This window comes from Pinus tabuliformis, chromosome 1_2 (assembly GCF_031772625.1).
Source record: "Pinus tabuliformis cultivar Carrire ecotype Pingquan chromosome 1_2, CPIR1, whole genome shotgun sequence".
NCBI classification, from domain to species: Eukaryota; Viridiplantae; Streptophyta; class Pinopsida; order Pinales; family Pinaceae; genus Pinus; species Pinus tabuliformis.
The window spans coordinates 761484000-761499671 of NC_142298.1; positions in this window are offsets into that span (position 1 = coordinate 761484000).

Below are 15672 nucleotides of genomic sequence, written 5' to 3' on the forward strand. Positions count from 1 at the left end.
GTATAATTTTCATCTTATATGTATATAATACAGCTTTTTTTTTCTTACTGAAAAAAAAATTAATAATAATAATAATAATAATAATAAATAAAATTAAAAAATTAAAAAAAATAAAAAAATAAAAAATAAAAAATAAAAAATAAAAAAATAAAAAATAAAAAATAAAAAATGATGACAGGAAACCAGGAGGGAAAGGTGAAATTTAATTGGTTTTAAATTTTTAATGTTTTGGTTTTGTTTTAAAAATTTTAATGATGATGGCAAATGAAGAGCAAAATGTAACATTTAATTATTTTATGTTTTTGATTTGTTTTAAAAATTCGGATGTAATTTTTTATTATTTAATTTGTGTTTTTAAATATATAAATAAATTGAATGTATTAAAATAATTTTAAAATTTAAATATTTAAATTAAAAATTTTGCAAATAAAATTTTTAATTTTAATAAATTTATTTTAAATTTTAATTAAAATTAATAAAAAATAAAACATAGAAAAGTTAAATTATAATAGAAGTAATTTTCTTTAGCCTCTTATTACCCTATATTATATTAAATTTTCAAGTGATAAGGTAAAAGTGGAAAATTGACAATTATAACACTAAAGGTAAGGATAATATATTTTACAATAATGTTAATGTGGAAACATTGTAATTTGCAATTGAAGGAATTGAAGGTATTGGTTGTCACTTGAATTCATTTTTACACATAATTAATTCATTTATATCATTCAAATGGTTAGTAAAAGTCTATACATATTAATTGTAACACCCTCCTCCCACGTTTACCTAAGTTAACCGGTACGCTGGGGTAAACATGTGACGATAGGCTACTATGATATGATTTAACTCCCCATGTACAGTTAAGGAAGTGGAACCGACAAAACCAAACCAATCTAACCTTCCACACATGCTACAAAACCTTCAGGAGCCAACCAACCCTTCTAGGTGACCAACCCCTAAGACAACTTGACATTTCACTGATCTAGACCCTTAGCCGCTCCCATGACAAGCCATGCATGCGATTGAGGCCTTCTATTCACTCCCACAACAAGGGCATGCCAATGACTATGGACTTTTTTAGCTAGTTTTGAGCCAGCGACCCTGAATTTTGTGCCACCAGGACATAGTCCACTGCCCATAACTTCATGAAACTTTCAGAAATGATAAATAACATTGGAACAAAGGTACTAATGCAAACACTTGATCAATTACTTGACTGGACCCCTACTAGCCATGACAGGCATTTTGTCAAACATGTCACAAATATGCATTCTACAGGTCATAACAACAGATCTGAGCATAGGGGTCTCATACTTATCTGAAATTCATAAAGAAGCATTGTTGCCTTATCACAATAACTGCATTATCATCTATTAGGTCATATATTCATTGTACTTTCAACCACTAATCAAAACATGATGGAAACCATACATCAAGTCTATCATAAAACATACTCATAACCAACATATAACCAACAAAAATACAAGGATATAACAACCATAAAATCTACATATAAGTTGGCACATTTACACATGATATACCAAGGAGAAAGAGCTCTTATTAATGAATGAAAAAGCCAACCAAGTATGAGACTTCCACGAACCACCTGACCATAGATTGATTGAACCAAATCTTTCTTTCATCCAATCACCCCTGTGCCATATTCCAAGCATGAATGTGGGACTCAAAACCAAACCAAACAAGGTTTCCATAAGCTTTACCGCAATCCCCACCAAATCACTAGGCCCTAAACAAGCATGGATGCCACAGATTTATCCTCCTACACCGTGAGGAATTTTCTTGTCTCCTAGTCTCTAAGCTTCGTCATATATCCCCTCATACAACGATCGAGGATTCCTAGGCCTAACAAAGATTCCACCCTCTAGGATTTACCGTATATCTCTTCATTCATCGGTCAAGGATTCTTAGGCCTGATCGAGGGCACACACCTCTAGGCTTTACCGTATATCCTGCCATTCATCAGTTGAGGATTCCTAGGCCCACCGAGGCACACAAAATTTGGATTTACCGCAATCCCAGTCCGGTTCATGGGATTCCTATGTCATGTGTTCTTTCTTTCAGAGACCACCTCACTCAGTCTCGAAACCATCCAGCAATCCATCTTAACCAAATAAAAGAGAACCCATTACACCATAGCTATCTAGAAATGGCAAGGTAAGGCTGAAGAACATTGTCACATCTGGAAAAACCCTTGTCAATGACAGCAAGAGAACCAAATGCACACATGCATGTACCATGCATGCCAAAAATAGCAAGGAAATCACACATGCAAATCGATACCTGCAAATAATCACGCCATAGCTACCTGATGTTACCTTCCTTGCTTGATATTTTCTTCCCTTTGCCTTCTTTGTCCTTCCTTTTCTTTCCTTGATCCAATGCTAGAGTGCTCCAAGAATGCTCTAAGTGTCCAAGAGTGTGAAAAAGAGAGAATAGAGAGAGAGAGCTCCAAAACTGAACTAACAAAAGGTACCAACTGATCCTCAGAAGCCTGTTTATTAATAAGACTTTTATTTTCTTCAATTTTCCATTATTTTCCTTCATTTTCCTCCTCGGATGCAACCTCTGGCCTTTCACCTTCCTTTTCTCCTAATTACCATTATTTTCATAAATAAAATTTCAATTAATGTCTCATGCCCTTCTAAAGCCTTTGTCATTGCCTTTGCCAATTTCCTTAACCATAATAAACCAAATGAACACGCACACTAGGATGTTTTGCCGAACACTCAACTTGGAATACGTGTCCCATGACCTTGGTTATTATTTTTCCTTTATTAACTTTATTACATGGAATTTTTACCAGGGAAGTTACATTAATATATACATAGTAGACGTTAGGACGCTTACCTCATGATAAATCTCACATTACCAAGATTTTAAAAAACTATAAAAACTAACTAAATCATAACTTTGTTTTAAATACTTATCTTTATTTTAAATAATAGATATAACTGTTGTTGTGTGTGTCTCTCTACAACCACTATATGAAGGAAATATTGCTATGTTGCATGAGTTTCTGGAACGTTGGGAACTTGGGTACGGGTTTCCTAAACGGCTAGAGGTTTCTCCAAAATTTACAGGAAGCAGCTAATCGGGAGCCGTAATATTATATAATAAAAAATTAAAAATTAAAAAACTATTTTTTTTTTTAATTATATAATTTACATAATAATTAAAATTAATATTGATTCAAAATACTCAAATATTAAAATCAATTTAGATATATAAATAAATAATATATATTCTCTATTATATATAAATATATTCTCTGGGTGTCTCTCTCTAAGTTTATCCCTTTTATATATATAAAATGTCAAGTTCATTATCAGTTCTCTGACATGTTTTTGTAGTTATTCTTACGAGAAAAAACAACTCTAATGTTTAAGCATTGACTGCCACATATAATATGCACACACTCATTATCAGTAGAACTAACATGTTTCTCTAGTTATTCTTACAAGAAAAAACAACTCTAATGTTTAAGCATTGACTGCCACATACAATATGCACACACTCATTATCAGTAGAACTAACATGTTTCTCTAGTTATTCTTACAAGAAAAAAACAACTCTAATGTTTAAGCATTGACTGCCACATACAATATGCACACACAATCTTCTGCGATATATATACATAAACAACAAAAGAAATACTCATCAGCTTGACATCCCAGATATTGCACTTACGTCGAGGTGCCACAAGCTTCCTTAACCCATCAAGAGATTGCTCCAGTTTCTCAATTAAGGATATTGGTGTTAAAGATGTCTTTGGCCTTTCTTCCTACGAAGGTTTCAACATAGGCTCATGTTTTGTGGGCAGTTCAACATATTTCTCTACAGGCTTTGTATTCCCCAACCCTGGGGAACATGAGAACTCCAAAAAAGCCTGTCTTCAAAGCTCCTGGAAGTTTCCCAAGCTTCCATTGAAGTTCCCATTGAAAATGTAACGTTTTCATACTGTTCCACAGGTAACATTCTCATACTGTTCCAAAGCTCCCAGGAGCGTCGGAACCATTGGAACGGGTTTCCCACCTCTCAGGAGCGATTCATGTGTAACACAGAAATATTGTCACATAACATTACTTTAAAAATAATAAAATAATATTTACATTAACAAATTCAAAAATAATAATTAAAAAAATATCAATGTCAACCATAAATAAAATCTTCAATTTTTAGCTTAATTTTAAATCAACTTTATATAGAGACATAAAGTAATTGAAAGTTTAAAATAATAATAATAATTACTTTTTACTATGAGGAAATATGTAATTTCTTCATTACTTATTATGGAGTTGAGAGATAGCATGTGAAAATAATATTATTGATATTACATGATGTCTAATTCATTCTATGTTTAGCTAACATGTAATATTTAAAATAAAAATATATTAATAACATAAAAATATTTTAATGAGCCGGCATAAGTGGAACAAAATATAAAGTTAAGGAACCAACCTCCACTAAAATCTTGAGAAATGTGAGCAATAAAGAACACGAAAGCCCGAGATCCACTGAGGTAAGTTTTCTACCTCAAAATTAAAATGAAAGTTATATCCTAGAATATATGGGGATTGGGAAACCCCATTAAATCTCAGGTAGTTAAAGACTGAATAAGAATGGGAAACCCCCAAGTTTTATTCTTACAAGAAACAAAGTTGGTTGAAGAAGAAATCCTAGTCCAATCTAGGTCGTTTTGGAGAGAGATTTTTGGTGTCACCCAATGTTCTTGTGGAGCCTTCAGAGGCCTTGAGTACCTTTTGGTCGAACTCTTGTTTCATTTCAAAATCCATCTCTAAGTAAAAATTCTGAGTAGAAGTCAGACTAAAAGACAATAACATAAAAGGAATTTTCTCCTTTGTTAACTTCTATGACCCGATTATCTATGTTGAGAAGGGGGAACTCTGGGATTCCTTAGTCATGCTCAAAGAAGAGCAATGACATATTGATATCATAGATGGTGGAGATTTCAATATTGTCCTCCTCTCTTCAAAGAAACACAGAGGTAATATTGTCAGAGATCCCTTTCGAGAAAGATGGATGGAATATCTTATCAATGAATGGGACCTCCTTGATATTGTCCTCCTCACTTCAAAGAAACACAGGGGTAATATTGTCAGAGATCCCTTTCGAGAAAGATGGATGGAATATCTAATCAATGAATGGGACCACCTCGATATTGTCCTAGAAAAAGGAAAATACATTTGGTCCAACAGGTGAAGTCGACTTAAGCACATCACGCCTAGGTTGTATTGATTCCTTATTCACAACAACTGGTTAGTCAAAGGAATAAAATTTTCTACTTCAATTTTGGCAAGGGGGGATTATGATCATCAACCCATTGAACTAAGAATAAATCCTCCCAAGGACCTTAGTCTAATCGCTTTCCGTTGCAACCTTGAATGGCTTCAGAAAGAAGGAGTTGCGAGATTAATAAAGAAAGCTTGGACAACCTCGGTAAAAGGATCACTTGTTTTTTCTTGGGAGACCAAGTTGAAAACGGTGAAGTGAGTCCTTCAAACCTGGGTAAAATCCAACTTTACGCCTCCAGGTCAAGAAAAAATAGATCTTATTAGGAAACAAGAGAATCATCAAACCCAGATGGAGACTAGTCCAATGACAAAGGAATCTATTGAAAAAGAAAAGCACATAAGTAAGAAAATTTTCCTCCTCAACATGCAAGAAGAGGAATATTGGCATTTAAAGTTGAGAGTCCTCTGGTTAAGTGTAGGGAACCAAAACACTTCCTTTACCCACACGCTAGTCAAAGTTCGAGAGATCAAAAATAGGGTCAAAGAGATCACCCTGGAGGGTCAGCCCAAGTTATCTTCCTTCCCATAAATCAATATTGAAGCCTTCATTTTTTTTAAGAATCTCTATTCTAAGATGATTCTGGTGCGGTGCAATATTTTATTTCATGTCTTCCTTCCATAGTTTTCGACTCAGAAAACCTCCATCTCATGAAGTCGATTGAGGAAGTAGCAATAAAGTCCATATGGTCTCTTGATCTGGATAAATCCCCCAACGCAGATAATTTTTCAATTAGTTTCTTCCGATCATGTTGGGTCCATATTAAGAAAGACCTTCTAAGAATGTTGAATTCTTTTAGAGTTAAAGGGAAGCTGGGTGGGAATACAAGCTCTTCCTTTTTATCCCTCATCCCAAAGGAATCAAAGCCTACCTCCTTCTCTTGTTTCAGAACCATATCTTTGTGTAACTAATCCTATAGGATTATGACTAAAGTAATTTCCAAAAGATTAAGGAAGATTCTTCGTGTAATAATCTTGGAAAATCAGGGGGGTTTCTTGAAACATATACAAATCTTGGACAATGACATCCTTGTCCAAGAGGTTATCCATTCTATCAAGAAAAGTGGGGAACTAAGCATGGTTATAAAGCTCGACATGGAAAATTCCTTTGATAGGGTTCGCCACTCCTTATTCTCTACTATGGAAAAGTTGGGGTTCGATGGATAGTTTGTCAATTGGATAAGGTCTTGTATTAGCAACCCCTAGATCGCTTCAATGATAAATGGTCACCCTTGCAACTTCTTTCCAACTTCAAGGAGATTAAGACCAAGGTTGTCCCATCTCCCCTCTCCTATACATCCTTGTGGCTGAAAGCCTTAGTATAAATTTGGAGCTCGCGAGAATTGATGGAAGGTTAAAGGGTTTAAGCATTGTTAGGAGCATCAAAGATGTTAATCACTCTTAGTTTTCTGATGACACCCTCTTATTGAGTGGTGCCTCAAAGCAAACTGTTATTAGATTTTAATAGATACTTGACAAATATTTGGATCTTTTAGGTTGCCTCATTGACAAAAATAAGTGCCTACCATTCGAATGGAATAACTCTACTTATGCACTTCAAGAGATATCTAGGGTGCTTGACTTTTCTTTGGGGACAGAGTGGCAATATTTCAAGTATCTCGAAATTCCAATTTCATTGGCCGCCTCAAACCTGGACAGTTGGAATGATACTCTAAACAAATTCAAGAAGAAAACCTAGGCCGAGGGATCTCAATGGCTAACCATTATTGGTCGGGTGATCCTGGTAAAATATGTTGTATCCTCCCTTCCTTTATACCTTTGCTCAGATTTATTAGCTCCTAGATTAGTGGCCACACAAATGAATGTTTTAATCCATAAATTTTTATGGCAAGGAGGTAAACAATGAAAATAAATTTCATTTGATCCATTAGAACATCGTGCGCGTCCCAAAGGAAAATGGTGGCCTAACTATGAAAGAAACTCTCTACGTGAACCTTGCTCTTGGCACAAAAATCATCTGGAGGTTAATATCAAATACAAAGGAATGGTAGAAAATGGCTTCCGTGCGAAAATATTTCAATAAAATTCATTTGTTAAGGGAAGAGACAATAAATTGGTCTGGGCTTGGTTATAAAATATGGAGACTATGCAAGTAGTTGCCCCTATCATCATTTATCATCTCGATTGGTATGTCAGGAATAGCGCCTGTATCAATCTTTAGAAAAATAAATCTCCCCTACTGGTCCTCTTGGAGCTCTTGAAGAACTCAGATATTTGGAAATATGTATTCAAGAGAAGGGATTTTTCAAATTGAAATATATTTCAATTTGGTATGAACAGGGACGTTTAAAATGCTAGCTCAGGGCCAAGACCCCTCCTCATCTAGGAATGCAATAAGATAGTTTAATTTTCATGTTAATAGGTATGGCTCATATATCTGTCTCTTTGAGGCATTGACGTACATGGAACATAAGCCCTAAATATAAATACTCTGTCAGCATTGGGTATTCCCATTTAATTAAGAAACTTTCTCACCCCCTAGTGCAGATTGTGGACAAAAATATGGAGTAAAGATGGAATCCCAAAGGTTAACACCTTCTGTTGGTCACTAGTTCATCAAAAGAATCCTCACCACTAATAATCTTAGAAAGATGAATATCCATGGCCTATCAAGATGTGCTCTATGCTATAATGCCAAGGAAATCATACCACAACTATTTTGGCTCTACCTTTTTCCTTGGAGGTCTAGCGACTGGTGTTTGCTATAGTGCCTCCTATTATGTTTATCCCTAGATCATGGGAGGAAATGTTTTTTCAACGGAGATCTGAATATCTTTGGTGCGGGAAAGCCTCCTCATTATCAATTCGTTGATGGGAAGGCCTTCCAAATTACTTGCGGACACGATATCATTTCAGAGTTGTAGTTTATAACTTGTCGGATCCACCAGATCGCATATCATAATGCGTTAAGTCTTGAATATAAGAATCAACCCCAGCAAAGCCGATTGCGATTTGCGACAGAGTTTCAGAACTGTCGCCTTTTCCGCCGAACCAACCACTTTGTATGTGACCACTCAGCCTTAACCGCGAGATAGGCGAGGAAGTTGGCGGGACCACCAATTTCGGCGGAACTGCCAGAATTAGCTCCAGATAATGAATTTAACTGGCAGTTAGCCAGATTTGGAGGAGAAAATTGTGGGAGAACTGGGAGAGGTCATAACTTCTTCAGTTCTTATCCAAATTAGGTGCAAAAAGAGTCAATTCTAGTAGTTTTGGCTATTCTGAACTCATTGAGACAGGTTTCAGAGGCATTTGAGCATTGTAAACACACTTTTGTTGTAATTTTGAGCATAATAGAGAGGCCCAAGCATTGGAAGCTGGACCAAGGAGACATAGCCCAGGAGGGGTGAACTCCTCATCAAATATCTGTGTTGTGTGTTGTATTTTGATGTTCTTTACTGTTATTTTGTTGTTGTTCAGCATATGTTTTATGTTAAATTGTTTATAACATTTACATAAGAAACTCTCATGGGAATCAGTTAATTAAGAAAAAATAGTGAATCCTTAAGCACTTGATAAGCAAATGATAAGCATCTTGGGTTTTATTCTAAATGGGGAATTAGCACAACATTACTAATCTGCTCCATTTCAGATCAAGTTGGTATCAGAGCACTAATTTTTGCTTACTATATTTTCTTGTGCAAAGAAAGAGTATTGTTTGCTAGTTTTGTGTCATGCTAACAAGGTTAAAACTCAAAAGAGGAGAACTAGGGAATCTAGTTGAAAGCCTTGTAGTTGGCTCAAGTGGAAGAAGAGCAAGGTTTCCAAAGTCTTCTACACCAGTACATCCTCAAGTTGTAGAAGTTGTAGTTGAGTCTTCAGAGACCATGTCTCATGAAGGAGAACGATGCTGAAAGAGCATTCAGAAAATGATTTCTTTGATATGATAGAGATGGTGAAGGTCCTCTATGAAGAGAGGAATAGCAGGCTGCAAGGAGAAATTTCCAAACCTCCCAAAGGAGAAGGCTCTTCAGGAGGATATTTTTAATGGTGTTTTTATTAGCTATCCTACATATGATAAAGAGCTTTACGCATTGGTGCAAAGTGTGAAAAAATGGAAGCATTACTTAATGGGAAAAGAAACCATTATTCACACCGATCATCAACCTTTGCAATATCTTCATTCTCAAACAAAATTGTAGCGATCAAGGCACTTTTGTTGGATGGGATTCTTACAGCAATTCCACTTGGTAATTAGGTACAAGAAAGGTATTTATAACAAAGTTGTTGATATTCTTTCTAGACCGGTTGTTAATGTAGTCATTTTACTCATGAATCATTATGTTTCGCCTAAAAGTTATGTTGAACAATACGCACATAATGTTAACTTTCAAGAGGTATATTCAATCTTGAGTCAAGGCCACAGAGTTGACGAATTAGACTACCATGTACATGATAATTTTTTGTATCATTTGGGAAAACTTTGTGTTCCACAGGGAGAGAGAGTAAATGTCACAAGGGAAGTGCACAATTCTCTTATTGTTGGACATTTCGGTGTAAGTAAAACAGTGGCAAATCTTTAGAGGTATTTTTAATGGCCTCATATGCTTGAAAGTGTGTCGTATTTTATCGAAGGTTGTTCATTGTGTGCAGTCAGTAAGCCTAGTAATAGGAAACTAGGATTATACACACCACTTCCATTGCCCTCACGTCCATGGAAGAGTGTGTGTATGGATTTTGTAGGAGGTCTCCCTTTATCAAGAAAAGGTCATGATTATTTGTACGTAGTTGTGGATAGGTTCAACCAGATGTGCATATTAATGCCTTGTAAAAAAAAAAATTACAGCTGAACAAACAGCTCAACTTTTCTTTCAAAACGTATGGGTTCATTTTGGATTACCTACTTCTATTGTAAGTGATTGCGATTCCAGATTTGTTGGGAATTTTTGGTCAAATTTATGGAACTTGATGGACACCAAGTTGAAGAAAAGTACAACCTTCCATCCACAAGTAGATGGTCAAACTGAAGTGGTTAACAGGACAGTTATTCATTCGTTAAGAGGATATTGCAGCAAACATCCTAATTTGTGGCGTGAACAATTGCATTATATTCAACATGCTTACAACCGAGCAAAATACTCTTCTAATCTAACATCACCTTTTGAGGCATGTCTTGGTTATTTACCTAAATCGCCTTTGGATTTCATATTTGAGAAATATGTAGTTATAGATGGACATAGTGACATAGACAGAGCAAAGAAATTCATTGAGCAAGTTCAATTGATTCACCAAACAGTTCAAGAACAACTAGAAAAGAGTCAAGGCATGATAAGCACCGTGTCGATCATCAGTTTCAAGTAGGTGATGAAGTTTGGCTTTACATTAGAAAGGAAAGGCTTCAAGGTGAAGGTAAAAAGCTGAAACCAATCCGTTATAGTCCATTTAAAATTCTGGAAAAGATTGGTAATAATGCTTTCAAGCTTGATTTGCCTTCATATATGAAAATTTATTCCGTTGTTAATGTTGAAAATTTGAGATAGTATGAGCCTCATTTTATTGGAGATCAAGGAGAAAGTGTACAGATTCCATCAATTGAAGAGTTTTCTCCAGAATTCCTTGATGTGCTTCAGTAAGACACTATACTTGACAGAGGAACAAGGACAAGTATTGATTATCTTCGAGTGAGGCTCAAAGGTACAATTCCTTCAAAATCCAAATGGATAGAGGTTGAAAAGGTGAGCGAACTATACCCTCACCTGTTGAACAATTGAAAGTGATCCTTTGGGGTCCAAAAGGCTTTCAGCATATGTTTTATGTTAAATTGTTTATAACATTTACATAAGAAACCCTCATGGGAATCAGTTAATTTAGCAAAAACAGTGAATTCTTAAGCACTTGATAAGCAAATAATAAGCATTTTGGGTTTTATTTTGAAAGGGGAATTAGCACAACATTACTAATCTGCTCCATTTCAGATTAGTCCTTGCAACCTCTAACAATTGGAGTCATGGAAGTATGCAATTGTGAATGGAAGAGTACAAATCACTCAATGTTTCTCTTTCTCCTTTCACCCCTTCAAATGGAAATTCATGTATCAATGGACGATCAATTACCCTCAACTTAGTCAACTAGGCCAATAGTCTAGAGAATGCAACAAACATTTCAATTCCTTACATTTATGAAGTTGCAATTCCTTCAAGTTCTTTAAGTCACCTAGCGAAGCCGACAAACATTTCAATTCCTTACATACATAGAGCTGCAATTTCTTCAAGTTATTTAAGTTATGTATGGCAATGTGTTCAATAAAGGGACTACATCCAAATTGCAAAATCACAATTACACTTGGAAATTCTTTTAAATTTGTATCTGTCATGTATAACATTTTAAGCGACCTCTGATGCACCACCTGCAGAGGGAACGCTACAATTTTCCTACAGTTAGAGAGATTTATGTACTCAAGCATGCTTATATTTCCTAGTGTTTCATTTGACATGGTTAAACTAGTGCAAGACTCCAAATCAGGATGTTGGAGTTCAATTAATTTACAAAAGGAATTTGACAACCATTCCAAAGTAGGACACTAGGACAACTTGAATTGTAGGAAGTTGGTTAAGTTACAAAAGATTCTGGTGGCCTCTTTAAAATTGGGAAATTAGATAGCTAACTCGGACGTGTGAATATTACAAACATCTCCTATTTCCTTTCCTTCCACATCTGTTGTCCCTCTATCGGGGGCTGTTGACAAAGGCAAGGCGCCAGCATTATCCAATTCCCCACATAATTCCCCTGTTTCCTCTCCGCATAATTCATTTGATGAGAATCTGGATATCCTGTTGAAGCGCGATTCTCTCAATCTCCGGGCCTTGACTATTTCTAAACCTCAACATCCTTCCTCTCCTCGCATTAGTCCTAATTCTGCAGCAAATATTACTGTTAGAAGGACTCAGAACAGGGGCAGTCGGCATTTCAGGGGTAGAAAGAGTAGAACTGATATGCATATTCGGGAATTTTCTTTGGTTGATGTTCCCATTGTTGACCTCGCTGGTAACAGGCCGCTTAGAGCAAGTATGCCTGATGAATGCAAAAAATGATGAGTATTTTTTCTATGAATATTAGAGGCCTTGGTGCAGGTCCGAAATATTTAGCACTAAAAAATCTATTCACATCAATGAACTCCAAGATCATCCTCATTCAGGAAACCATGCACGATGGACAAGCCTCAATTTTATATTTTCGAAGAATGTTTCCCACCTGGCATATCGTTGCAACTGATTCACATGGTCTCTCTGGTGGGCTGACTGTTTTATGGGATCCACGGTGGATCAATGCTTTGGCATTTAGTTGCTTTGCAGGCATTCTTCTCTTGGCAAAAATCAGAGGATTAAAAGGGTATTTTCATATCCTCAACATATATGCTCCTTACAAAGATAGATTACCATTTTGGGACCAATTCTTGTCTTCTGAATTTTTTGATATCGATTCTCTGATCATTGGGGGAGACTTCAATTGTACTATGAGTTCAGAGGAGGTTTGGGGGAACGGTAGAAAGAAGGATCATGTGGGTTGCCGACTTAGAGATGCCATGCTGACTCATAATTTTGTGGATGTTCTTCCACACAAAAATGGACCGACGTGGGACAATGGGAGAATAAATGAAGCATTTCTAGCAAAGAGATTAGATCGGTTTATCATTCATGAAAGATTGATCGGACGTCTGGGATTTCCACATGTTTCATATATCCCCAGTTTTATATCAGATCATCGCCCTATAACAATCAAATGGAATATGGCAGGTTATAGACAGGGATATCCTTTTAAATTTAATAGGGTCTGGCTGGAGGATGAACAATTTAATTTGACAGTTAAAGAATTTTGGACATCCCACTCTCCTGCTGATTCTTTCAGGAAGACAGAATCTTTTATTGACCGTTTGAAAGGCCTAAGATCTTGTGTCAAGCAATGGCAACGGAATAGGGTTATATCTAATAGGAAAGAACTCAAGAAGATCCACGACGAATTGGCCGTTCTCTCTGAACAGCTTATTTCACAAAATCTCTCTGCTGAATTGCGAGCTAAGATTAGAGACCTGGAGAAAAAAAACAACATCTGTTGGCTATTGAAGAGGCTACGTGGCGACTCAAAAGCCGTGCCATATGGCTTGCAGAAGGAGATAGAAATACTAAATTTTTTCATAGACATGCGAACAAAAGGAGAGATATTAATTCCATTTGGGAGATACAAGATGAGATGGGTAACTTAGTTTCTTCTCCGGAAGACATAGCTAAAGAAGCTGTTAATTATTTTCAAAGGGCTTATAGCAGTAATGAGGGTAGTGAATTTCCAGATATATTATGGGCTATTGATCCATATCCCTCTATGTTTAATATGGAGCAGAATGATCATCTTTTTGCCCCGGTCACGGAGGAGGAACTCTTATACATTATGAAATCTTTTCAAAAAGATAAAAGCCCGGGTCCTGACGGTTGGACCATTGATTTTTTCATCCACTTCTTTGATATAATGAAAACAGATCTTTTAGAGATGGTGGAAGAATCTAGGACATCGGGCTCTATTCCTAAATCGATCACATCCACATATATAGCTTTAATTCCTAAAAAGAAGGCTTCGCTCACATTCAGGGATTACAGACCCATCTCACTCTGTAATACCATATATAAGATAATTTCAAAAATTATTGCAGTGAGGATGAAAGGAATTCTCTCTGTACATATCTCCCCAGACCAGCATGGATTTCTGAAGGACAGAAATTTATGGAAGCAGTTGCCATCGCACAGGAGAGTCTACACTCTATGCACATGCGGAAAATGGAGGCTGCTTTTTTAAAAATTGATCTCAGGAAGGCATATGATTGTATAGACTGGGGCCTCCTCAGATGCCTTCTCATCAAAATTGGCATCAATATCAACTGTTTGAATTGGATTATGGCATGTGTGTCTAATGTAAATTTTGTGGTTCTGGTAAATGGTACCCCTACCCCTTTTTTTCGGGCAGCCAGAGGTCTCCGGCAAGGATGTTCTTTGTCCCCACTTCTTTTTATATTAGTTATGGATTCTCTCAGTCTTCATATTCGTGGGGCTATCAAAGACAAGGCCTATAAGCCGATGGATATCTGCAGAAACATCTCTTTTTCACATAATTTATTTGTCGATGATATCTTATTAGCGGCTATGTTATGCAGGGATACTTGGAACTGTTTGCACACTATTAGGATGAATTTCCGGAAAGCAACAGGGCTTTGTATCAATGAGGATAAGTCATCCTTTTACATGGAAGATATAAACTCTGAAATGGCTATATATCTCTCTAATCTTTTTCATATTCAGGTATCTCCCCTTCACTCGGGCATGAAATACCTGGGCTTTCACCCCAAGCCTGTCGGATACTCTCCTTCAGATTGGACGTGGATGCATGAAAAATTTATCAAACGTATTGAGAGCTGGGAATACAAAAGCCTCTCTCTGGCAGGCAGATACATCTTATCACAATTGGTTCTGGTCCAGATTTTAGCATACTGGGCGCATCTCTATTACATCCCAGCTAAAATCATCCAGAAAATGAATCGGAGTATGGCTAATTTTTTTTGGGGTGCTAATAAAAAACATAGGAAATTTCATTTGTCTAAGATCAATAACATTACCCAACCAAAAGTCTCGGCGGATGGGGCATTATGAATATCAGCCTTTTCAATTGTGCTCTTCTTTGCAAATCACTGTGGAAAGCTACTTTTGGTTCCTGCACTTGGAGTAATATTATAAAAGCTAAGTATCTGCATAATAGAGATATTCTGTTTTGGTACAGATTGGGTTCTTTTGGTCCCCCCAAAGGCTCGGCCATATGGCGCAGTATACATAAGATTGAAGGCTTTTTTCTGAAGAATTTGGCATGGAATCTACATTCAGGCAAAAAGATCATAATTGGAGTAGATCGATTGGTGGGTGAGAGTCCGTGTTTTTATTTTCCTTTGCAGCTGCTAAATTATCTGCAGAATAAGGGAATTATTTTTTGGGACTAGACTATTGATAAGTGGGTGGGCCCATTGCCCATATGGAAATCGGCAGAAATGATTGGACTATAGGGTTCGCTGGCTGCACAATGGATCAAGATAACATCATATATGAATCAAAGGGGTTTCTTCAAATCTATGGAGGATGATTGTCTTATTTGGAACGGTCCAAAGGAAAGATCAGCTGTATACGTCAAAGATGCATACCTTATGCTTCAGGTGGAATTAGCGTTTCAGGCTGAAAATATTTTCCCTTCTGTTTTATGGAAAGCTCGCTGCCCTACAAAAGTGATTATATTTTCTTGGTTGGTCTTCTATAACAAGAATTTAACGTGGGACAATTTACAAAAAAGAAAT